The sequence below is a fragment of the Gouania willdenowi genome, chromosome 10 (genome assembly GCF_900634775.1).
Source record: "Gouania willdenowi chromosome 10, fGouWil2.1, whole genome shotgun sequence".
NCBI lineage: Eukaryota > Metazoa > Chordata > Actinopteri > Blenniiformes > Gobiesocidae > Gouania > Gouania willdenowi.
This window is the reverse complement of record NC_041053.1, coordinates 30,444,713-30,471,390: the sequence shown is the minus strand read 5'-3', so window position 1 is coordinate 30,471,390 and position 26,678 is coordinate 30,444,713. Positions and strand designations below refer to the sequence as shown.

At 38.4% G+C, this 26,678-nt stretch overlaps 1 protein-coding gene across 2 annotated transcripts in view; it reads right to left on the bottom strand.

The window, feature by feature from the left end:
• The window catches only part of elf1 (E74-like ETS transcription factor 1), a 65,997-nt gene that overhangs the window by 29,833 nt on the left and 9,486 nt on the right, over nt 1-26,678 (bottom strand). Inside the window, exon 1 of one of the 2 annotated variants that reach the window (XM_028459761.1) lies at nt 20,520-20,858. The exons of the other annotated variant lie outside the window; for it this stretch is intronic. The gene's annotated coding sequence lies outside the window, so the exon portion shown is untranslated. Of the gene's footprint in view, nt 1-20,519; nt 20,859-26,678 lie in introns of those variants that run through there. 2 annotated transcript variants of the gene reach the window in all.

The following is a 26,678-nucleotide window of genomic DNA, read 5'->3' as shown; positions in this document are numbered from 1 at the left end:
ATAACAGTGCACATAAAATCAATGCAATTGAAAAACCATACGCCAAACTAAACAGATTTAAAAACAGGCAGAGATGAAGCCTGTCTGATATAAAGAGGCAGTGCATTCCACAGGTTCGGACCCGCGACTGCAGAAGCTCGGTTGCCTCTGAGCTTTTTTCTGCTGCCTGGCACACTTAGCAGTCGCTGGTTAGCTGATCTAAGTGCCCGAGCAGGGACATAGGGGTGATGAAGGTCTGCCAGGTATTTAGGTGTGAGGCCATTCAATCATTTAAAAACAAATATCGCAATATTTCACAGCGTGATTATCGTATAAATCCAAAAAAAGTTCCCAGATCGATTTCTTTAATCATGTTTTTTAACTAAAAAAAAAAAACATTTAATTGTGGTAACATATGCATAGCATGTAAACGCCCTGTCACTAGGTGTCAGTGAACAACATCAGACCTTGTTAAACTACCTCACACTCCTCAATGCATTTTAGCTTGTGTTAGGGTTGCACATTATTTTTATAAAACATACCGGGCCCCTTTATAGATTTTTTTTTTAATCTAAGAACTTCACAGAATCAGAATCTGTTGTAGAAGCAAAACTTTAACTTTTTTGAAAAATATAATTTCAAAGTTTGATAAACATACCACTTGTTTTTGATATTGGAGCTTGAACTATAGTTTAAAAAAAAAAATTGTATTTAATACTATTTTGTATCGCAATGTATATAGCATTGTGTAGTATTGGGATATATCATATTGTGACATGCAAATTGTGAATGGTATAGTTAGATTCACTGTATACATACGTCTAAAAGATTTATTATTTAGTTTTGACACTTGTCTCAGTCGTTTGTCACTATGTGTTGAGCTGCTGAAAGGTGGAGCTGTGTTTTCTGTCTGTTGTGGTTCATCTGCAGCCGGTGAGAGAGTGCAGTCAAACCATAACACATATATAACAATCAACTGCAGGGTGTAACAACAACAACGCTGACAGCCTGGAGACAATGAGCAAAGTTTGCACTTCTTTCATTATGCAAGTGCAGCTTGTTTTGCTTATCTATTCGGCTTTTAGGTCCAACTTTTAGTATCTCTAAACGTGTAAACATATTTATTTGTTGTTGTTTTTTACCAGAGCAGAAACTCAATTCATGTAAACAAAGAACAGAAAAACTTTAAACACTCCACCAAAGGAAGAAGACTTAGCGTGGGTTAAAATAAAGAACAATAACAATTATTCATTTAAAATCATTTTAAATTATTAAATAAAAAAATATTCAGTTTAAGGAACTGGGAAGAAGAAATTACATGTTGATCATTCAGCATAAAATAATCAAATCATCATAATAATGTTGATTCTTGTGTGTGACTATGATTAGTAGCCTGTGTGCAGAGAAAAAACTACAACCCCCATGATCCCATTATCAAACAGTGGCCATTACCATGGCAACTAACCAGCCTTAAAAAAAAAAAATTCTTACCACCATGTGTCAATGATTTAAAAACAACTCAACATGTTCTACCTTTACTAGCTAAATAAACCTGCTGCTGCTCAAACCTATTCAATATTTGACTCACACGCAGAAAAAAAATGTACTTTAAAGATTACAGCTCTAAAGTCAACTTTAGATGATGATAAACTAGGGCTGGGCCTCCTGGACTAAAATTCAATTCTCAAAATAACAATGTGACAGAAATCCAGATCATTTTAATTCTAAAACAATCTGACCAGAAAGACAATTCAGAGTTAAATTTGCTGATGCAAAATGCCACACGGGGAGATTTATTAACAAAGAGTTGCACAAAATGTGTCACTTTTGGTTTTTCCCTCCAATAAACTCTGCTTTTCATGCTGTTCTGAAAACTAGTGAAAGCAGCAACTCCTAAAACCAGTATTTTAAAACAATGTGATGTATATACAGACCCTTTCCAAAAAATTAGAATATCATGGAAAAGTTTAATTTCCATAATTCCATTCAAAAATTATAGATTCAGGGCCCACAATTTAAATGATTTCAAGCATTTATTTGTTTATTTTTACATAATTTGGTCTTCCAGCTCATAAAACCCACAAAATCAGGAATTCAAACATTTAGAATAAGTGATATAAGTGTAATTTTCTATATCGATGAAAAAGAAAACTCGATATATCTTAAATCTCGATATATCGCCCAGCCCTATGATGAACATATGTTAAGGTTACAGGAATCTATCATTAAACATTCTTTCTGGGGATATCATATTATTTAACATAAAATATCACAAGAATCACAACATTTGATTGATATTTACTTAATAATATCAGTGTTGACCCATTTTAAATGCATTATTGTGAATATTACCACTCCTGGTTAGAAATCCAAATGACAGGATTGTTTTCTGAGTTAGTGGACTATCCTCTAAAGAGCAGGGCTGTCTGTTCCACATTATGTAGCAGCAAACACGGACTGACTCCACCCCGACAGCATGGTGACTGCCAGTCGCAATAACAACCAATTACAGCCGGGACTCATGAACAAATGAAGCAATCCCAGAAGGTCCTACTTCCCCCGCTCTCGTCTCCCCAGCTCAGCTCATTGTTGACCATGAAAGGAGCTAATTTAAGCAAATTAAAACAACTATGCAATGACTCACACTACATGTGGCGACTGCAAACATTGCTAAATGCATAGAAAGGGCCAAGCAAGCTCTACTTATCAGTTTATTTTTTAGCTCGGGTTACAAGTATGCACTGATTTCCTGGCTGACATGATTGTTCAGCACTTTGCTGGAGTATTTATGAGATGAGAGGCGCGGGACATAAAGATTCTGCTGTCAGTGAGCGAGAGGTATTCCAGGTATTTGAAAACATTCCCACACAGGTACAGCAAGTGCAAGCTGATAGTAGATTATAGATTTAACACAAAAAAAATGTTTAAAAACTGAAAGAAGCATTTTTTTTTTTTTGACAAATACCGTGGGGTAATTTTACTTTCCTTACTCAGAGATTGGTTTGACTTCCCTTTTTCAGCTGCCCAGCTATTGCCATGCATGCTAATGCTAACCTAGCTGCTCTTTGAAGTTAAATTCATACATGTGTAGTTGGGAGAAAACAAACAGGATTACTGCCACCATATTGAATGGTCGTCAGTGAGCTGTTTTTGCAGGATCCTCTGGGTTCCTGTGAAGGAAATGACTCAGTGATATGAGCATGAAACTCATTCCTGGGGCGCTGTGATAACCCACATGTGCACCAGGGGATTCTGATCATCTTTTGTGAACAGCCTTTCCCTTTGGTTCTGCCCAGTTTTCATTAAAGTACTTGCCAATGTAATGTAGCAAAAGCACAATTTGAACACCCCGGAGAAATGCTGCAACTATAGAAAATAAAAGAAAAAAACATTAATCTACTCTAGCTGGGAGATATAGACCAAAATTCATATCTTCATATTTTTTCTCAAAATGGAGATATACAATATAAATCTCGATATTTTTAACTGAAAGTCTGACCATAAAGACAATTCTGGGTTAAATTTGCTGATGAAAAATGCCACACAAGCACATTTATTAACACAAACACATTTTTTCATCTAAGGCAGTGGTTTTCAAACTTTACAGCCCGCGACCCCCAAAATAAAGGTGTCAGAGACTGGGGACCCCCACTGTAGCTGAAGGTGGTTGAACACAGACATGAACATTGAAGAACAGTCATGTGGAGACAGGGCCATCTATAAGGGGGAATAAATATTGTCAGCAAAATGATGGTCCATTGTTCTATGAATCTGTGATAATCACATTTATTTATTCACCTGAATAATATCTACTATTATCCAGTAAGTGTATTATTATTTTCACCATAGTATATAGTAATCTTAAAGATGCAAATACTTGTTTTAATCAGAAATAAAACAGGTTAAAACTGACCAAAAAGGTGGTGAAATGGGATTGAAAAAATCCCCATAGATATTAGTTAAAAGTTGCAAAATGCAGTGGCCAAAAACAGACAGAAAAAGTGGTCAAAAAGGGTTCAAAGTGTTTTTAATCATAAATAAAAATGGGTTAAAAGTGACCAAAATTGGTGGGAAAGGTGGTGAAATTGGGTTTTAAGTGCCAAAAATGTCTTGAAAGTAGAAAAATGTGCAGAAAATGCATTGAAATTTGATGAAGTGGAAGGAATGGGAGTAATTTCGCAAAAATGCATTAAAAGGAGAAAAAATATGGCAAGAAAATGTGATGAAATAGGTTAAAATACGGCTCAAACTGTTCAGAAAATTTAGTTTCTTGAAGGCATCTGACCCACACCCAGTGTCTCGTGACCATGAGGTTGAGAAACCCTGATCTAAGGGACAGCACTTGTGAGTGAGTTCATCTAACTGTGTTTGTCATGATGTTATAAGAAGTAGCAAAAGCAACAACTCCTAAAATGAATATTTTAAAACAAAATAAGCTATATATATAAAAAAAAAAAAACATATCGATATAGACAATATTGTAGTTTTCTATATCGTCAATATATGTTGAATCTCGATATAGTGCCCAGGCCTAGTATGTACCTACAAATATTCAACATTGAACAACACTAAAGCAGAGGTCATCGTAGCCTGATTGGAAAGTGATAGCATTCTATCTAATGGGCCTAACAAGAAGGTGAAGTCAACAGCTAAAAGCATGCAGCTGCAGAGCATAAAGCATGGGAAAGACAAAGTGCATCACGTCTCAGCCACTCTCTGAGTCTGTCTTACAGTAGGAGGCATTCTGGCTGTGTCGTGTCGGGGCCAAATGAACACTGAAAAGAAAACGTCACCCTCAGCGCAAGCTTTCAGAATGAGAATGGAATTTAATCTCATCTCCTGCAAGCCTTGTACTTTTCCACTCTGGTTCTGAGCTGAGGAGGAAGAAGACGAAGACTAAGAAGACGAAGATGAAAAAGATGAAGACGAAGAAGATGAAGACGAAGAAGATGACGAAGACGGCGAAGAAGACGAAGAAGAAGAAGAAGAAGAAGAAGAAGAAGAAGAAGAAGAAGAAGAAGAAGAAGAAGTAGTCATGCCCTCCTCTAACAATTACACTGAATGAGACAGTACTAGGATCAATGTTGAATATATCATCAACAATTACACGTTAGCGTCAGCATTAGAGCTTGATCTGGAGATAAGAGGTAGTAATCTCTTTCCTTTGATTTCTCCTAAGGTTATAATTACTAGTGCAGTGCCCGTAGGAAGTATGAATTGCTATAGAAAAGTGGGATGTTTAATATTTAGCACTGTAATATAGGCGAGCATACATCTGTAGCTTGTTGAGGGAGAGAGAGAGAGGTGTTTGTGTGTGTGTGTGTGCGTGTGCGCGCTTGCGTGCGTGCGTGTGTGTAGTGAGTGCGGGCGCGTGTACAGCGGGCCTGGCAGAGGCTCTGTGTTTTGTTGAGAATTGATGAATTTTTCTGCAGTCATTAATGTCTAACTTCACCACTATTATCATCAGTAACTATGTAAACTGGTAATTATAGAACTTGGCTATAGACTAAGGCAACATTCCTTAGAGTATTTTTAAAGATAGCCAAAACACAAACTAATTCCTTGTCTTTACCTAGTTTTGAACACATTCAAGGTACATGACAAAATGTAAAGTGAGCACATCTGATCTGAGACAATCTGATTGGGTATTACTTTAGGCGTGATTGACATGTTCATGTCTACTCAGTTTGCCACAGAGATGGGGCTTATTTAGAACAGGCAATAAACCCCCTTGGTTTCGCAAAGGCAGGACAGGAAATTGCAACATTTGCCGATAGGGATGTAAAGATTCACTCAACCCCCGATACAATTCGATACTGGGTTTACGATATGATTCTCTCATGATTTATTTTACAAAATGGGACTGTAGACAAATGACAAATGATGACTGAAAAATATCCCTTTATTTTTTTTGGGAAAACTAGAAAATACTGTACTATTTTCCTTTCATTTTTCACTGTCAAAAGAATCCCTTGATAAACTATTCAAAACAATGCAATTTAACTAAAATAAATCTTGAATGAAATAAATATAGGAATAATACAAATGAAGAAGAAGCCTATTAATTTAAATTGATTCTATAGTAAACAATGCAAAACTGCATGATAGTTCTTTTTCTTTTTAAAAGTGCAACTGAAAATGTATTTTGTGCCTTAACAATTGGACTTAAAAAAAAAAAACAGTCATTGCGCTGTATTTACGTCAGATATTTGTTTGGACCAGCATAGGGCGCTGGTGACCCAGTGGTCGGTTGGCATGCAGCTATTCTTGCAATGAAGAAGAGATGCTATGCACTAGCAGACAGCGCTAATAGAAAAACGTGACTTTTACAGATATTCACGTAATATTACAGATATTCTTTCGGTGCTAATGGGGTAAGGAATCATTTATGAACATGTTTAAGAGTAGAAGGCGGCCTGAAAGAGAGTAGTAGGAGATTCCGCCGCCACCTACGCTTCTTGACAAGAGAAGGATAAATAGATAGCGCCCTCTGCTGTTTAAAAAAAGTACTGCGATTCCATTTTCAGAGTATCGATATGAACCGTGATACCTATGAATCGATTTTTAACTGCCTTACGATTAATCGTTACATTTCTATTTGCCAAACAGTGCCCCTACCTACTGTTCATTCAGTGTAAAAATTCCTACTTTCTGACACACACAGACTGTCCAGGCCAAAACATGCCCCGAATGCTGCATTGAAAATGAATGAGGTGTTAACAGTCACAGCTCAGAAGGATTTGGTGAATTTGAAATAAGAAGGCAACAGAAGGCTTTGCAGTTTTGAATATGTCTATTATTCAGGTCAATCTGAGCCTGATTCACAGAGATATATGAGGAACACACACGCACGCACACGCACACGCACACACACACACACACACACACACACACACACACACACAGAAAGAAATTCCTTGCTTTTATAGATAGATATCTGCAGGGTATATACATTTTACTTTTGAGAAGGTTTTTTTCTATCTCATGTGTAGACAGTGCACTTAGAGAACTCCTGGCCAAAAACACCAATGACATTTTGGTAAAACAAGCCACAAACTGACCCGTTAGCACTTTGTGCGCTCAGAGGAGCAGCGTGGCTTTCTGCTGCTTCCTGTCTGTTAAACCACAGTCACAAGAACATTTCTGTCTGTGTGTAACAGCAAAAAAGTTTACTGTTACACACCCCCCCTCCTTCCTTCCCCAACAACATGCTAGTACTCACTCTGATAGGTGATGCATCACACAGGTAATATTGATATCATGGATAATACGTGTGAAAAGTGCTTTGTTTGCTGATAAATCCTTAGTTTTATAACACTTACATGTACATGTGCCAGAAGGGAGTCAACTTTCATTATTTTTGATATTTCCAGTAGATAAAACTTTGTGCTCAGGATAGTGATTATTTATTTGTATATATTTTGAGGAGTTGGCTTTATTATTCATATTATACTATAATCATTTGACTATACATGTCATACATCAAAATCATCATTGGGTTCTCTATTTTCTATTAAATTAACTTTTTTCCACTATAGGACTTTAAATGCCTTTCTTCATTGACAATAACCATAATTAACACTAAACCAAACACCTAGACAGAAAGAAAGTAATAACAAAAAACCTAAAAATGTAGCAGAAATTGAAAGAAAGCATTGAATTATTAGACTGCATTAGATATGAGACCGGTAACAAAATATAACGTGGAACTAAAGTGTAAAAATAGTGATCTAATAATACACAATAAAAAAAACTTTTAATATCTGACTTACAAAAATAATTTCCTTTTCTGTTTTCTTAAACTTTTTGGCACAGATTGCTAACTGTAGCTGATTTGTTTTCATGCAGGTAATTCGTTTAATTTGCTTTTTGATATATCATGAAATATGATGTTACTTGTTTCCTGTTCTATAAATTTGAAAATGTGTTATTTTTCAGGATTATTTGAGGGGCAATGGGCACAGGTGGGGCTTGAAAGTTCGCCTTTGTTCAAAGTGGGAAATAATCAAAAAAGTTTGAGAACCACTGGTTTAACCACATTGGTCACACCTGTCATTTGCAGATCTTCCACCTTTACATTTTTATTGATACAAAAGCTCAAACTGTTCATCACAAACATGTACAAATACCAAACATTCTAGTTAAAACTACAATAATGCCCCCAAACAGCCCAAATGTCCTTTTGTAAAATTCAGATTTAAAGTAAAATCATGAGATGTTAGATGAATTCAAAGTTATCAGGATCAACCCATTTCGATAATAAGGCAAGACACTGCATGTTGAGAGAGGAGGAAAGACCGAAGTTGTGAAAACAGAACAGGAAGTTAAAGTGAGGTTTCAGAAAGTCGACTGCACCCTGAAACACCACAGCCTGTTTCTGCTGCTCAAAGCTTCACGAGGCTGTTTTTACCATTTTTCTAAAAAGCTGCAGATGTGGAAAGTGAGACTGTGAACGCATTTGCTGTGGGGAAACAGTTCATGAGCGGTAACATTGTGTTGAACACAAAACCATCTTTTCTTCCATCAGAAATTAACTTTATATCTGGTCACATTTGAAAAGACAAGTACCTCTTTAGGTTACTGTCTGTGCATCATTGCCAATACATTTTCAATAAATAGAAACCAAGAAAACAACCATAACTACTTGACCAATCACTTCTCCATTAAAGTATTAACATTGATTGCTAAATAACCTATGAACGCAATTAAAAAAAAAACAATACCGTGCTGTTATTGTATATGTAACATTTAGGCCCTGTTGGTTGTAAAAGGGAAAAGAGAAGTCAAATCTTGATTTAAAAGAGAAGAATAAAAATGCAGGCTTCATCTGTAGGTCAGTGGTGTCGCTCAGTCTGGCTGACTTGTTTTCTCACTGACATTTACAAAACAATTCCTCCACGACTCCTCGACTCTACAGTTGTTTTGGTTGCTTTGTGAAAGATTCGATGCGTGAAGAAAAGCCTGGAAAAGGTCTTTTTGCTGCTTAATGTAGACAAACCCTCTCACAGATAAACAAAGACGAAAACTAGATAAAACTGCACAGAATTCTAAAACTTCAAGTGAACTCTTCTAAAAGCATGAAAAGGCTGTAGAGAAAACTACAGTAGACTACCTGCCTTTTCACACGCCCATCTCTGGCTTGTTTACATTCATACCATTACCAACATGTCACAGCACAGGAATACTGGCAACAGCCAGTGCAGATACCAAACCCCAAAAATACCAGCAGCATACTCCCAAACAAGCTTAAATAAAACAAGTTGAAGGATGACATTCCTGATTATCTTTTTTTATTGATGCAATAGGTCAGTCTGGTAGAAGCCTTGTCATTAGACAACTTCACAAAAGGACAAACTGCAGTATCTCAAAAAAGAAAAGAAAAATACAGCTTTTTAACTGTATACAGTAACAAGAGCCTCATATTGAACAATAATTTCAGATGAAGCTCAAAGATCTCAGGTCTACAATGCACAGTCAAGGCTGAACAGGGGACATGGTGCTGCAGAGAAGACTGCATACCAAACAGGTCTGGACACAAGCAGCTGATGTGTCCACCCATCGTAAGGCATGCAGTAATACGCACCAAGAAACACACCTAGAGATGGAACAGAAACACACAGATAAAACTGTGCTCTATTGCTAAATTACACACTCATCGTCAGGCGCAAACATTCAATTTTTAATGAGAAATAACTGTCAATATGTTCATCACTTACACTGTATCTCATACTTTACTTGTTTACTTGTTATCATTGTGATCTAGAGAGAAAAGTTGTTTGATTTGTGACCAAACCGGACTAGGTGCTACCTCTCATATGTGGTTAGCATTTGGGCTAAGCTACATTAAGCTAAATAGCTTTTGACACAGTTCTTATTATTCTAGCACAGATGAAGGAGAAGAGTTTATCTGTCAACCTGTCATTTTGTTACAAAACAAAAGAAAGCACCTGGCTTCTGAATTGTGGAATTGACAGTTAGATTTTTATGGTAATGAGTAATCATTAAATAAAATGGGTCCAATTGACCTACCTGTAAGCAACAGATCTCCAATTGACCAAAGACAAAACTACAGAGCGATTGGCTGAGCTTGCAACAACAACAACATACAGCAATAATAATAATAGAAGTGATGACGATTGAATTTGTACAGCAATCAAGGAGCTTTACGGAAACCATTCGTCATTCACACAGCAGTCATATAGGTGGAGGTAAGCTACATCTGTAGCAACAGATGACTCAGCAGTTCACTTAGCATTCAATCCGCATGCAACAACCAAATACATTTATACATTCACATTTGCATAGGGTCTTGCCCAAGGACACCACAGTCATGATTTGGAATCAAATTGGATTCAAACTGACAACCTTCCAATTATTTCCCCTGCCAAGGAGGTAATACTTTTACCAGCGATTTTTTTTTATTTCTTCTCTTTTGTTCATTATCAGGATTACGTTAAAAGTACGGGTAAATTTTACATTTAACCAAAGACAGACCTCACGTCATGGAGGATTATATTTAATTTCGAAGGGGATCCAGATCAAAAACATATAAAAATCAATATAATTGAAAATTCATATCTCGGTTCGTAACATACCGATATTTATAAAACTTGACTCAGTTATGTTGGGTTGGTTCGTCACTTACCCCACAGTTTCACCCAGATCAGATCCAGATTTTAGTTTTTAAATTAGGGTGCCCATACATTAGGTAAATGCTAATGGTAAATGGAATTGATATATAAAACAGTTTATAACCACTGAGGTAGTCTCAAAGTGCTTTACAATATCACAATATGAGCTCATTCCCCCATTCAAACTCACATCCACTCACCAATGGGACAGAGCTGTCATGCATGGTGCTAGTCAACCATTAGGAGCCACTTAGGGTTCAGTGTCTTGCCCAAGGACACTTTGACACATAGAAAGGTATAGCCTGAGATGAAAAAACAACACCTGTACCCCCTGAGCCATGGTCCGACCTACTGTATAGTCATTAATAGAGATATATCTTCCAAACCTTTAAAGTGTGAATAATCACGGTACCGTGATCAGAATCACTGATCCAGGATATTTGGCGTTTAGCGGAGGTTTGCGCTCTCTAAGTGATCTTATTGGACTTAGTGTTGTGCTTCTTCCAGAGCCAAAGCTTTTTAAAGACCAAAATGAAGCCAGAATGGAAAATGTATTCCCCGTGTTGTACCTCAGTAGTCTGTAAACAGATTTAATGGTCTAGATATTTGGGCTTAAATGTCTCACCCCACGGCACTACAACAAATGCCAAGACCTGGTCAGAAGTCAAACTACCAACCTCTTGATTGGAAAATAATTCAACTCTTCTACCTGACACACAGCTGCTGCCTAAAAAGCCTTACAGCTATATTTTAATTCAATGTATGTATCATGTGTGCAGCTACAGCATTGCTACATTTGCTCACTAACTTTCTGTACAACATGCACATTAAAAGCTTGAACAAGGGCTGGATTTAACAGCTAACGGGAGCTAAATCAGTTCTTCATATCTGATCTCCACATAAAGCCTCCAGAGAGGACCACTCACATCGACACTGCTCAGCCCCTACAACAGAGCTTATCTAATTTCACACAAATTGGATAGTGGGTCAGTGAGGTGTTAGATATCCATGGTCAGTGCTTCTATCTAATCTTGAAGCCAGTGTACGTGTTCCTCATTCTTAAATCTGGAGACATAAGTGCGCAGTCATCACACTTCAGGTGCAAATTGAACGAGGGAACAACATTTGTTAAATCATGAAGTCATGTCCAATGTTGGCATTGTAAGGTACTACACCACACACCTTGCACTTCAAGTCACTCAACCCTGTCTTATGTTTCCATAACAACGTGTAACACTTGTTCTTATCCAATGTTGGAAAATCACCTTTGCTATATAGAATACAAAATAGAAAGGTAGGTATTTACATTTTATTTCAATCATAAATGGGTTTTGTTCATCTTTTTAAAAACTGGTAAAGATCTCAACAGAAAGCAGGGGCATAATCTGTCAATATTTAAAAGAGTTTGGTGAAATACATTTGTTTATGGGAGTCAGATGATGAGGAAGGTGCAGCACGGGTGCAAGAGATCAGTACAATAAACATCCCCCATGTAAGAGAGAGAGGTGATATCATTACCATTGTATAACTAAATGTTTACACTGCACTATTGTTCAACCATATTAAGGTTCTGTAATAGGTGCATGCTGGTATAGAGAGGATATATTTATCTATTGAAAAAGAACTGGCCTGAATGTTACAGAGTTTTTATATTCATATATTTACATGGATAAAGATGTGAGGCTTCCTATACGTAAACAACAACCTTTACTTCAACACTATTTTGTTTAAAGAAGCCTGACAATCTTTCTCTCCAGAGGCCAGGGTTACGTTGATGAGAATCACAATGCAAAAATGAGAAGGTAAACAAGGAGTGGCTGTTGCTTGGGAACATGCAGAGGGAGAGAGGGCTTGTAAATTACGCTCTGTGGTGCAAGGAAAAGCAGAGCAGGTGGGCCTTGTTCAGCTCCACAAAGGATCGATGTGTGTGTGTGTGTGTGTGTGAGGACACAACACGAGAGAACCCAGCATCTGAAATGCAAACAGATGACTGAATGGATTCTCAGATGGCTTCCACCTGTGTCGTAAATGTCTCGTAATGAAAAGAATTGCATACATTCTTCAGTTTTTTTTGTGTGACTCATGAGAGATATTACCACCAAACTGTCTCTAAATAATACTATGACACATCTGAATTTACAAGTTTCATTAAAAACGGGAAAATTCCCTACAAATTAGTAAAAAGTGACACATTTGGAAAAACTGTGCTTGGTTTCAGGGGTCTTCAAATCAAACTGGGATTGTGGAGGAACTACAAAGACCAGAAAGGGGTGAGTTTGAGCATATCTATCTTTCTAAGGGAGATTATTTCAACATTATCAACTGAAAATGCTAAAAACATGAGAAAGCACTTCATTGCGAGTTGGCAAAGTCCTGCTCTTCAATTTGTCTAAGCTAATCTTTAAGCAAAGTGGCATCAAACCTCCAGGTAGAAGATTGTTTACAACAATTAGGTTAAATCCAATGATTACAGAAAACTTATCACAGGGTAAATCTTTCCTTAATTATCACAGTGGCTCTAGTGGGTGGTGCATTGATAGCACTGCAATGAGAGGTTTGTCCCTGGTCTCTCTGTCATTGCTTGCTAGCATCACATCAGCTACAACTACATCTCTGAGCTTGTTTAGTATTGTACCCTCATGGCTATGATACGTTTGGGGCCCTGCTGCATTTTTAATTGGCGAGTAAGCAGATCCAGGTCATAAGGGCTGTGACTTTCACACTTTGGGCTCAAGTGAGACCAAAAGGTTCCAATACTTCAATAAAAAAATTATTGCCATTATCTGTTCTTTCATAACCCGTATGGCTCCCTGTGATTAGTAACTGTAGCTCCTAAAGTAGCTGACTTTATGTATTGGCCCTACAATGGTCTAATGACTTAACCAAAGCATACCATGCCTTCCTCTCTGGGTAAGCTAGGACAGGCTTCACCACCCTATGACACCTAACAGGATTTGCAGGTACAGCCAATGAGTACAGCAACGTCATCACTTGAAGTAGTATAATGATGATTTTTATATTTCTCTTGCAATGCATTGATATATCATTTTTAAATGTACCTTTTCCACTTGTTTAGTTTAAATGAAGTCATTTTACTTTCATGTTATGTTGGTTAAACGAGGTATTTCACAAAGAATAAAATAAAAAGGAGATTTTAAATTTGACACTTTAAGGTTTAAGAGCTGCAATCATTGTCTGACAGCGTGTCAGTGCTGTTTCATATTGATTTTGATTCCTCATGCGCAAAAAGAAAGCAAGCAACATTCGAATATAACAGGAGTAATATTTTGACATGAAAAGTCGGCAAAACAAAACATAAACCTTTAAGGTGCGTTCAGCGACTATAGTTTTTTATTGTTATTCTATTTCTATGTGTCGTAACACCATTCCAAGCTGCTACGGATTTTGTTGTATGACTTTATACAACGACAATAATAGCTATCTATCTAGTTGTTTAAATCACCTGTGATGGTCACTTAAACAGAGTCGTGCCTTTGCTCGCTTCATCTACCCCAAAGACATGATGACTGGGGGAGTGACGTCGGGAGAAAACTCATTGTCAATTGGACGTTGCGACCACAACGTCACTCCAAGACTCTTGAGAAGTTCAAAATGTTCAACTTTGAGCGACTTACAGCAACTCAGGATCGCGCGATTGAGTCCGCTGGAATCAGGAGGTTGCTTGACGACACAGAATTTCAATTTGAATCTAGTCGCTGAGTCACGTTCGTGTGTGAACGCAACCTTAGATTTCCTCTTTGCCTTTGTCATTTGATCCTTTCAGAGCAGTTTATCAGTGACTGTGTGTGCTGCAGACTTTGTAGGCATGGCTAGTTTTCCACTCAAGGACTGTCCGCAGACGCTTCTAGAAACACACACAACCTGCAGCTGGAGTCTGGTACCAAAGCCTCCCAAAAACCATGTGGGAAATCAATCTCTCACTGCATCTCAGTCAGAACGGACCTTTGTACCAACTGACACAGCACTAAAGCTAGCATGCTGTTTCAATTAGCGAGAAAGTCAAAAACACAGAGAAAGCCAATGTGGTGTTCTCTATAGCAGGGATTTTATTTTAAATGATGTTACATCATGTAGGGTGAACCCAAATACTTCGAAAGAAAACACTACACTGCAGAATAGTTTAGCACTGTCAGCTGTAGAAGAAATGAAAAAACAATGAACATTTGACTTTGCAGAGCTTAAAAGAAGGTATAGCCACTGTCACATCAGGTGGTTGTAATGGAAACTTTGATGATGTTGAGCATGCTGCTTTTATCTGATGGTAATAAATAAAGTCGCACCTCGAACCTGCCTGCAACCACTGAAGATCAGGTAAGTAACCTATAAAAAGGTAACAAGCAAAATACAAGCACCTCGACCAAGGAGGTAGAGGTTTGTTTGTTTGTTTGTTTGTTTGTTAGCAGGATTATGTCAAAATACTACACCGATTTTGACAAATTTTAACCAGAGATCAACCTTAGGCCCTGTAAGATTCCATAAAATACCGTATTTAATCTAAATCAGTTTACAAAAAATCCCTCTCTCTCATCATCGCCGAAACATTTTTAAAACTCACATCTTGATTCATATTTGTCCGATCTTTATGAAATTTGACTCAGTTATGTCGCGTTGGTTTCTCAATAGGTAGACATTTCTTCCATGCATTTAAAGTGTGAATGATAATGTGCCATGATGGATTACTGATCCAGATAACTGGCAATATCTGGCAAATAGGATATTTGGCTCTTGGTGAGGTTTTGCGCTCTCTGAGTGCTCTTGTTTTAATTTCTTTCAAGTCTTTGGTTTAAAGTAAAAAATATAGATTTCTCTATATTTCTTCCATATGTAGGCAAATGTCAGTTTAATTTGAGAGTTCTAGACTTATTTCATCGTCTAATCATACACATCAAAATTTGGGGTCAATTCTGGGCTCTTTCTACTCGAGCATGCATGGTTTTCTCTCTTACTTTACTTTATTTTTCTTGCACATTCCTATCACAAAGTTTATCTGAGGTACTTCTCAATCCCATCATTGTGTGCAGGTAAAACTGTGCAGCCATGGAGCTGTGCCCTGACCATCATGCTACATTATATAACAAGGTGACTTAACCACGGGAAAGATCTCATATCACACGTTCCTCTCCCTTGCTTGCCTCATCTTCCCTCACTTGTTACTGCTCCTATCTTATCAGGTTTATGTATTTCCTACAGGCTGGGAGCACATATTGATTCAGAGTGTTTTTTCATTAGACATTTGTATCTTAAGACAATTTACTTTACCTCTAATCAGACACTGAAGTGTAAATATAAGTTAAACCTGATAGAGCCATCCATCAAATGGTTTAGGATTAGGGTTTGATTTTTTTTTTTAAACTACCCAAAAAGCATCCTACAAGCCAACATCACATCCTTTTTATGTCAAAGGTAGGAGCTAAAAAAAGACAGACAAGAAAACACACATTTGTCTGACAAAAATGACGACACCAGCCTTTAACTTGACTGAAATATACCATTTTTGTTCTTTTTAAGTTCAGAAATCCTATGTTATGATTACAGCTTGGCTTGGATGCGGGCAACAAGCTGCCAGTCCAAGCACGTTCAGCGTTTGAGACAGCTGCAACACGGGGGAGACAGTTGCTCAATCGATTTAACGTTATTTATCAAAGGAGGCTTTGCAGGACATGCCCACCTCAGACGGAAGAAAGAGCAGTGCCTTGCTCCGCAGCACAGGAGCTGTTGAAGCAGCAAAGTTACACATTAACCTTCCCCAAGCAAGTCATTAAAGTTCAAGTTTGCATCTCCAATGTTCTGGGGCCTCATTTATAAATGCACAATACATATCATATATGAAGGATACATTCGCAAAAACAGAGGAGGAAAAATTATACCAACGCCCCAGGGAGTGAGTGACGTGCGCGTGCCTATAAATACAGTTTTATATTAAAGGTCCCATGTCATGCTATTTTTCACCCATCTCCATTTGTTCTAAGAACCCCAAAAACATAGTATTTGAGGTTTATTTTCCCAAACTCGCCTGTTTTCCAGAGTTTTAGGCTCTGAAAAGTCTCTTTCTGAGCAACCTACCCAAACGGGCTGATTTGCGGCCTAGTTATGCATATTCATGAGTGGGCGTGTCTATAGACGGGACACACTGACTTCCTCCTCCCCGCACGGTGATGTAGAGCCAGAGGACGGCCCGCCCTCCTCCCACCCACTCCGTAGCCAAGCTCATGCTGCTTATAAGCACAAGACAGAGTGTGGGGGCGTGGGCGTTCGCCAGTAACATACATAGACTGTTGAAAATACATACATAGCACTGCACAAAGGATGCTGAAAATGCTCACCTTAGTGGGCGTCTCTGTTCGCATCTCAATCACGGCAGAGAGCTTCCTGGAGGCGCGGCTTCTCAGCTCCAGCTCAGTGCTGCGTCAAAATTTGTCATCAAAGTGGGAACGCGTCATCAAATTGGAGCGAGGTGTTTGGGCTCACCTTGCAGTAAGAAAGGAGCAAATCACCCTCTAACTAACGATTGAGGGAATCGCACTTTGTTGATGTTTAAAGCACAGAAAAGTTCATTTTCTGTGGCACATGGGAGAATGCGTAGGGAGAGGATCTACAGAGACCAGCAAAACCTATAGACAGGACGCTCCGTGAGGGATGCGATGCTGCAAGTGGAAGGGAGGACGTGGTGCTGCTGTGATCCCGGCCTCACTCTCCACAACACTACCCTACCAGTAAAACACTGTGGGACTGATGAAAAATATGGTTTTACTAGAAATATTGTGAACGATGTAACGTTCCACACAGTTGGTTTGTACTACCTGTTCATTTTATTATTTGAAGTGTAGAGCCGATCAAATACAAGGAAATACAATTTATAACCCATGCTGCTGGCACATATAGAGCATCTGTGTCCCCTCAGCCTCGTTATAACACAGAGGGGTTCCCCAATGATCATCGAGCTTCTGTCTGTGAGATAAGCTCCCCGTGCACTCTTTCCTCCACCTGTTGAACAGGCCATTCTTCCTGTGGAGAGTAATCCACATTTTCTCATACGCTTGTCTGACCAACGTGACCTGCCTTTCTATCATTCATAATGCGCACTGTGTCAATTGTCACCAATTACGCTCTCCTGCATCTGTCCTCCACTCAAATGTGTTTTATTTGCTCGTTTTCCCCCCTCGGTACACGTGAAATTCGTATTTGTGAATATTCCTTCAGTGCCTTCATCGGACCTTTTATAGGCAGAGCAAGGTGTTTCCTCACCTGCGACAATTTTGGAGTTGATTGTGATTTATAAAATGGAAACAGGAGTGGGACGTACATGCGCCCTCGTTTATAAATCGTAAAAAAAATTTTGTACGCACTTCCTGGTTTTTATCGTAGCCAGCTGAAGTGCTGCTTACCTCGGCACATCTTTTATAAACGTAGGCCCCAGGCCTCCAGGAGAAAGACCTCAAGGGCTGAATGGAAATAATAACAGCAAAAGAAGAAAAGGAGGAACTGACATGGAAATATGATGCAAATCCATCTACAAACAATGAGAAAACGACAAACTATTCAATGTGCTTTTTCTAGTTTTAACATTTTCCATCCCATGTTCCACTTTCACAATGAGTCTGCTGGGCGTCAACTGCTGCCTCAATAAACTGAAAAAGACAGTTGTTTATCTAAAATAGGAGCAAATTCACCAGCTGATGCTTCGACTTTTGAAAAATCTATAAATCAATTACATAAAAGCTGATATCACATTTAAAAATAACCTGTCAAGGCTGATACATTCCAGCAACCCCTCATTCTGTAAAATATGGAGTTTATTGCAGCTGAAATGTTAAAATGGTAACAAAAAAAAAATATATATATATTATATGTCTGTGATCGTGCTCAGTTTTACATTTCTGATTGAATTCAGTAATATTTTGCAACTTTTCATTTGAAGGCTACGGCAATAAACTAAGCCCCGCCTCCTCCTCCTCCTACTCTTGCCCAGGCCTAATGATCTAATTACAGGCTTGGACCTGTTGACTTTGTATTGAAAGAGAAGCTCAACCTGACAATACGGTCCAGCTCCCTCCTGTTCTTTATCAGCTCCTGTTCTGCGACTCAGACGCAGTCTCACTAAACAGCATGAGCTCATTCTCAGAGGCACCAGGGCCACAATTTACAATCCCAAATCAGGGTGAACACAGAAAATGATAGGAAAGCTGGGGTCAGGTTCAACCTGCTCGACAGAACAGCCATTCCCTCGCTTCAGAGGCTGACAAGAACAATGTTCAGGAGCTAAAGTATTTATGCTGATGTTTACCTGGTGTCCTCTGCAATGTTCTCTGTTGCCTTCCTTAGACCCCAGCTGTTATGTCAGACTGACATCAACAAAATTCATCCTGAATACCCAAACTGATGAAACAGCAACAAGTCTGAATGCTTTTTTTATGCCTTACGAGTGAAAAAGCCAAATACCAAAAGTGTTTTGGCGACAGCTGAGCCCTGTGCATTATCATAGCATTTAAAGATAATTTCACAGAGAAAACGTGTGAAATCAGAAGTGCAGCAAAGTTTATTCAGTGACGTAGTTTGAACAGTTTCCTATGTGGTCCACAAAGTGCAGCGCTGGTTTCTAGAGAAACAGGAAGCCAGCAAATGTCTCTGCTTTCGTGAGCAACTTTTAGAAACCTACATACATGCAACATGTTTTTAGGGAAAATGCAGATACTGATATTGGGTTTAAAAAAAAAAAAAAAATATTATCCGATGTAACTGTCAATCTATCGGTTGACATGAAATAAGAACATTGATGTACACTGGATATATATGCATAAACACAAATTCTTATAATAGCCAAAATATGATTCACGACAAAAAAGCAGAACACTACACAAATAAAGTAAGGATTACTATCATCAGTAGGGTAAGTCTCAGATTAGTGACACTGCCAACATTGGGACTGTAAAGCCACTTCAAAATAAGAAAAGGTAAACTTGTGCAAACCGTATTTATGAAAAACATTGTAGAAAAAAATGTGATTAATCGAGGCTTTATTTCGCAATGAGTCTGGCGCAAACTTAATTGTGAGCACCAATGACAGCCTTCTAGGCATCACAATAACATGATGAGCCACATTCCGTTCTTGGGAACAGAGGGTTTTGTGCATGAAGCACTTGCACAGTTGACAGAGCAAAAACCAAGTGTGTTTCTGGACCACTAACGTAGCTATTCACCTTTTCTAATAATAACTCAGCGACAGCTCAACGACAACGGATCAAAATCGGCATGGGCTGTAATTACTGATTACTACATCATGAAAAGTACATGTGGGCTTGGTCAAGGGGCTTGCAAAACACTACACTCCCGCCCTTGTTTCAACACACCATATAAGGCAACAGTTCATAAAAGCGATGCAATGACAGATACACAAGTTAAAGATGATTATTAGTTTCTTATAAAGGGTCAAGTAGGATCTTAAATGCAAGACTGAGATGTTGAAATGTTGTGTATTGTGTGTCAATTGATAGGTGTTCACTCGAAAGGGTCTCAGGATAGTTTGGGACAAAAAACCATGAAAAGCAGCCTCAGCCTTGGAGTTCATACTTTAATGAATACTGTGTTGCTTTTTCCCTCAGTGACATTTGATACACAAGCAGCGCCAGAAGAAGTTAGATGGAGGGGAACATGTATCCAAATACCAGTTGAACTAGAATGACTTGTTAAAGCTACCCATGTTAAACCAATATATGTCAGAATTAGAAAATATACCTAAACATCCACATTATCCTAAATGAACTACCTATTAGGCATAACCTAACCATCAAATTCAAAGCACTGAAAGTAGTTTCATTAATTATAAACAGTATGTTAATAAAAATAAATGTTTGATAAAGGCGAGCAAAGACAATACGATTCTTCACTGACCTCAGATACACAGAGCTCGGGTGACCAGATCCATTATAGCGATTGAACAAGGGTCGGTATCGAGAACCATTGGAAAAAACAGGAAAAAAACAGGTAACAAAAGGTGAAACTGGGAATAATCCAAGATGATGGGATTGTTAAACCCCCAAGAACAGCTTTCTTACAGTGGCAAAACAAAACCAAAGACGAGGAGGGGGGAAAAAAGACAACGCACTGGCAGCCGTTTAAAACAGAAAAGGAGAAGTGTAGCGAAGCAACTTGTCCTCTCTCTAGGAGTCACACGGCACAGTCGCCATTGGTAGAGGGAGCCCTGAGGCAAAGGGCCTGCACCTGGCCAATCAGCAGCCAGTATCAGCACAAAATGCAAAACCTTTCAGGTGAGTTGTGCATGTGGCAGGGATTGGACGGGGCTGCAGCGGGGGAGGGGAGAGCATTGAGGAGCCAACCAGAGGGCCACACCTTACAGCATGAAAGACGACAGACGGGTTTCTCCTGCGCAGGCAGAGGTGTGCTGCTAGTAAAAGTAAACAGTTAGACCGGTATGCACTCACTTTAGACTTTGACCATACAATATGGGCCAGGCAGAGCGATTAAAATCTGTATGACAGAAGTAAAGTTCACTTCTCGTTGTGTCCCATTAATTCATTGACAATAAGTCTAGTCAGGGAAACGGTTGAAAGGTTAGCTTGTATAAGAGATCAATAAACTAATCATTCATGCAAAGAAAAAAACTTAAGGGGGGGGGTATAAAATTATAAGGGGAATGTTAAATTTAAAATGTTTTAAGTGTCTGAACAACTTTGAAAAGTTTCTGCATATCAATTTGTGGAGTAAAATTATGGAACAGAAAGAGTGTGGAGCTAAAACAATGTTCAAACAGAATTCAGTTTATAAACAAGTGTATAAAGAAATGATTTTCACAAGGTACAGGAATGAATTGATCATATCAATGGTCCATTTCTGCTGTTGTAACTCACCATTTTTTTTGTTTTTTTGTTTTCTAAACTGGTGTTCTTTTATCATTTTACATGTTCATTCAATTAATCCATAGGTGGTAACGAGTGCTTCATGAGAAAAGTCTCAAAAACCCTCTCTTCTTCTTCTTCTTCTTCTTCTTCTTCTTCTTCTTCTTCTATTCTTTAAGGGTCAGTGATCTTGGTTTGCTGCTAAGCTCTTATTGAAAACCTTAATAATAGGCAGGTTTAAACTGATAATACACAGTATATATGTGTTGCCACAGATCAGATTAGTACATATACATCACTCTCACTGACATATCTCGTCTATTAATATAGCGTAGATGTGAACAGAATCTTTATCTGAAAGTGACACACACGAAAACAGGAAATGGTGGTGGTATATTCTGGGCTAAGAGTTTAAGATGTCTTCACACAGCAAGAAATGACATGTTCCTCACTGAAAAGCCCAGTTAGTTGATTCAACCAAGCTGTTTAAATTAAACCATATTCATCACTTTTGCATCTATAATAGTATGAAAATATGAACTAATAATTACTTCTAAGGCAACCCAATCATTAAGAGTAAACCGAATCGGAAGATAAAAAACACATCCAAACTTTATTGTCACTAAAAAGCAACGTCAAGTATTGATGGCATCATCTCAAACATCGCACACTCACCCTTTTTTTTATCCCTTTAAGTCCTAGCAGTGGACGCTGGTCACTGAAACAATGGTTCTTGTTGACAGAGGAGGAATTAAAGTGCATTACAGTTTCAACAATTTAAAAATTTAGTTTTAACTCCAGAATGGACAACATCCATAGTTGACCCAGTAGGAAGTACAGCAACATGCAGGATGGCTGCCCTCCATGACTGGAGCTGGATCTCCATGAATCACCATCTCTTGACTAAAAACACTATCACTGAAAGCTTTGTTTCTTTGTGAAACCTGGCTAACCCAGACATGGGCAACTGGCGGCCTGGGGACCACGTGCTGCCCTAGGTCTAATTTTATGCGTCCCCAAAAGTAAACGTACAAAACGACAGAAAGAAAAGAAGAATTACAACATTGCAGGAAAATACAGTAAAAGACAAGAAAAAACACAGAAAATACTCCAGAAATGCACGAAACTACAAAAAATAACAAAACAACAACAGTAATACACAAAATGACTCCAAATAACACAAAACGACAACAAAAATACCGTATTTTTCGGACTATAAGGCGCACTTAAAATCCTTTAATTTTCTCAAAAATCGACAGTGTGCCTTATAATCAGGTGCGCCTTATGTATGAAATTAATATGTCAAAATGTTTTAGTACAACTTTGGTAAACTATGAAGCTGCACCACTTGATGGATTTTTGGTGCATCAGGGCTACCATAGTCAGACACCTCATGGAATGATACGTACCAGTACTGTGCTTCAACATACTGAACTGAAAAAGTGAGTGTAATGTTCTATATTTTATTGTTAAACCTGAACAATGTTGAGAATGATTGTTAATGAGTTGAAAAAAAGTTTGACTTATCTGACCATTTTGTTTCGCTTAATGAGCCTTAATAATATTAATAATAATAACAAACTGGTGCGCTTTATAGTCCGGTGCGCCTTATGCATGAAAATAGACCTGGTCAGACCCATTCATTGATAGTGTGCCTTATAATCCGGTGCGCCTTATAGTCCGAAAAATACGGTTCACAAAATGACTCCAAAACAAAGAAAATGGCAACAAAAAAAAACACAAAAAGACAAGAAAAACATAAAAAAAATGACTGCAAACCACAGTACTAACAAACAAACAAAACGACAACAGAAATACACAGAAATTACTCCAAAAAATGCAGAATGATAACCAGATGCCCTCACCGCCTCACCCTCTCAGCTATTATCAAGTGCACTCTTAACCACATTTCTGCCTTGCCTCTCTGTTCAGTACAGTTCAACGCCCAAACCAGCAGTTTGGATTGCAGCAAACAAGTATTCAGAGAAAGTTACACCACCATCATTGTCATGCATCATACGGTCTACATTTACCAAGCATCTGAGGAAGCTGTTCATTTCTAGTAATATCATACCTTTAGGGTTAAAGTCCACCCAAACACACAAACATCAACAAAAAAGTAAAGTAGTGTTGACTGATTCTTGTCCAACTCTTGACATTTTAATCAAAGTAATTCAATTTGGTGTATTTTGTTGTCAACATGTAAAAATGTCTGCCCTCTATGGGTTGAAACCTAGCTATTGCAATATAATTTTGCTATTAGCTGAGAATGGTGGTTTGTGATGTTTTGGTGGCTTCTTACGTCACTAACCACCACTGTTGGCCCCGCCCCTTCTAAAAAAACGATCACCTGTGGACTCTGCAATCTGTAATGAGGAGGTTGGATTGAGAGAATTGTGAATGGAAAAGTATAGTAAGTATTGAGTAGCTAGTTAGCATAGCATAGATCTTTGGAGATCTTGTAGTGTAGACAATGTGTGTCTTAACTGCTCCAGAAACCCCGCCCATAATCAAGGAATTTTTGGATTTTCCAGCCAAGAAACATCAGCCTCTGGTTTTAGTTACTCTTTAACTGATGTGTCCTAATCGTCCATTGGAGTTAATGGAAATATGTGTGTGGGTTTGTATGTCTTTATACGTTCTCCCCTTACCTGAACCCTAGTACAGGATAAAGCAGCACATAGATTATACTGTAGGTTTATTTCCACACTTTTTCAGAGTGTTTTTTTTTTCTCCATTATCTCTTGTTTCTTTTAGTCATTTGAAATTATCTAATCAAAATACATCACACCTTCATTTTCTTTTTTTGGGTAACCAACAAATTGCAATATTATCCAGGGGGAAAAAAGCAGCTTATCAACACTGCAGAGGAGCATTTAAAAAAAGCTGATTAAATTGCTTTCACTTAAATAAAACGAGAATAAATTAAATTCAGCCCAAGGTGTAAAACCAAAAACCCCCGTCTCTCTTTATCCATTGTGCTACTTGTTTTTGCCCTACATTGGTTTTGTATTAACTAGAGCAGAGGGAAGGAAGAATGCCTTGATGTGCGATCAGTGCCGTGTCATGTGACCATGCACACAATCTGAAAGGACCCACCTTTCCTTTGCAGCGGAAGAATGAAGAAAGTGTTACCGGTTGCTCTAATGTGCAGAGCAGAGGCCAACCACAACAGGCGTTAACCTCTAAAGACCCTAAACATGTCTGGCATGTGCCATTAAAGGGAAAGCTCAGTGTCAAAGAACCTCCTATTAAAGAGAATATTAGACAAGCAATTGAACTCATCTTTACTAATTCATCTTCCTGTTTGCATATCCAAAGTTCCAGTGCACTATAGAGCCAATAGAAAACTAATAAACTTAAACTTCAAGTAAAGTATTTCTATCATAAGCAATAAGCTGAGTGAGTGCTACTTTACTTCATGGATGATTAATTAATAAAATCCTCAGGCTGAGTCCTACATGTTTAATGGGGAACCTGTTTATAAGCACGTGTCACTGGCCACGGTTACATGATGTTTTTTCATTCAGAATTAGTTATTCTGAATTAAATTATTCGGAATTAAAGTGTTCTGCCTCGTGTTTACATGGAAATAGTAATTCCGAATAGAGGTTTACATGGAAAACCAGTTTATTCGGCTTGGGAAGGGTTCTGATTGGACAGGAGGCGAATGTGACATATTCACGTCTATCGGGAAAAAAACACACAACAAATCTCAGATACAACAGAAGACCACATGAGAACTGTTTTCACTTTTATTTTCATTGTAGTTTTGAAGCAGCAGCTCGACAAAAACCACATGGTTTCGCTTTGCTTTGCGGAGCAGAAGAGAGATAGAGCAGTGGAGAAAGGAGATAGAACACCGTACTTTGGTCAATCAAAGCCAGCGGTTAATGCAACAGCTGCTCTACCGCCACTATACAGGACGTTGAGTGAAAAAATTACTTTATAATGATCTGCGCATCATTAGTGAAGCTCTGGTGCTTCATGCCCCGATGAAGCCGTTCCGTTTACCGAGGTCCGTGTGTGTGTGTAATAAGTCCGTGTGTCCGTGTGATAGTCTGCATGTTTATCCTTCCGTCCATCCACTCTTCATGATATCCATGTCTTTTAAATAAATAGTCTCAGCTCCAGTTCGGGCGGCCATCCTGGACTATGTCGCCACCAGTGCATCATCGCGGCAAGTCGCGCATGCGCAGAACGACCGGAATTAACTTAAAGTGGAATTAAGTGTTTATAAGAAAGAGGAATTATTTAATTCGGAATTAAAATCGGAATAAACCTGCCACCTAATTCAGATTTAAATTTAATTTGGAATTAAATTTGCATTAGGAACTAAGCGTTTACAAGGTCAGTTTAAAGAGTAATTAATTTTATTCTGCTTTAAAGAGGAATTAAGGCTCCCATGTAAACGTGGCCACTGTCACCATTTCATACCAGATTAATGGCTCTGACCTGTCAGTGAGAACTGAGGTCATCAAGTCATTTGGTGAAAGATAAAGCAGTTATTCATGTTGCTTGTAGATTTATTTGATGACTCCTAAATCAACACAGGGGAAATCTCTGCATCAAAAAAACAAGAGATGAAGACATCAGGAGAAACTACAGAGTTTTTTTCCAGATAGCTGCTCCTTAACAGACCAAAACTCACCCACTGGACAAAGAAAAAAACACTAAAAAATCATCTGCCAGGGGTGAGTTATGGCGACAATCTGAGAGGTCATCACTATATCTATGAAAGTCTAAAAGCAGAGCATCTGGCTGAGGTCAGTCCATGTTTCTGTAAAGGTCCTGTTTGTACAACGGGCTGACAACTCATAGCGCAATGAAAACATTATCATTCTTGGACTATAACTATTCCGAGCCAGGCCAGGATCTCAGATGATTCACTGTGCTGACCGAGCAAGACGGCAGATGTGTAGACGTGTATGTGTGTGTGTATATAGTTGTGCAAACGACATATGCAGTGTGCATGTGGGAAACTCATCAGCACCTCTCGGAACAGAAGGATGCTGAAATGACAGATTTAGGAAAAAGGATGTGGCTTTAATCACATATTAATGTAATATGTTTTATGCACACACTGTGAATGAATCACTGTGGACTAATGTCTTTAAATCCACAGGGAATTTTAATCATGAGCATTCTCATTGTTAATAATTCCTTAAAGGAATCCTCCATCGTTTTTACAAAT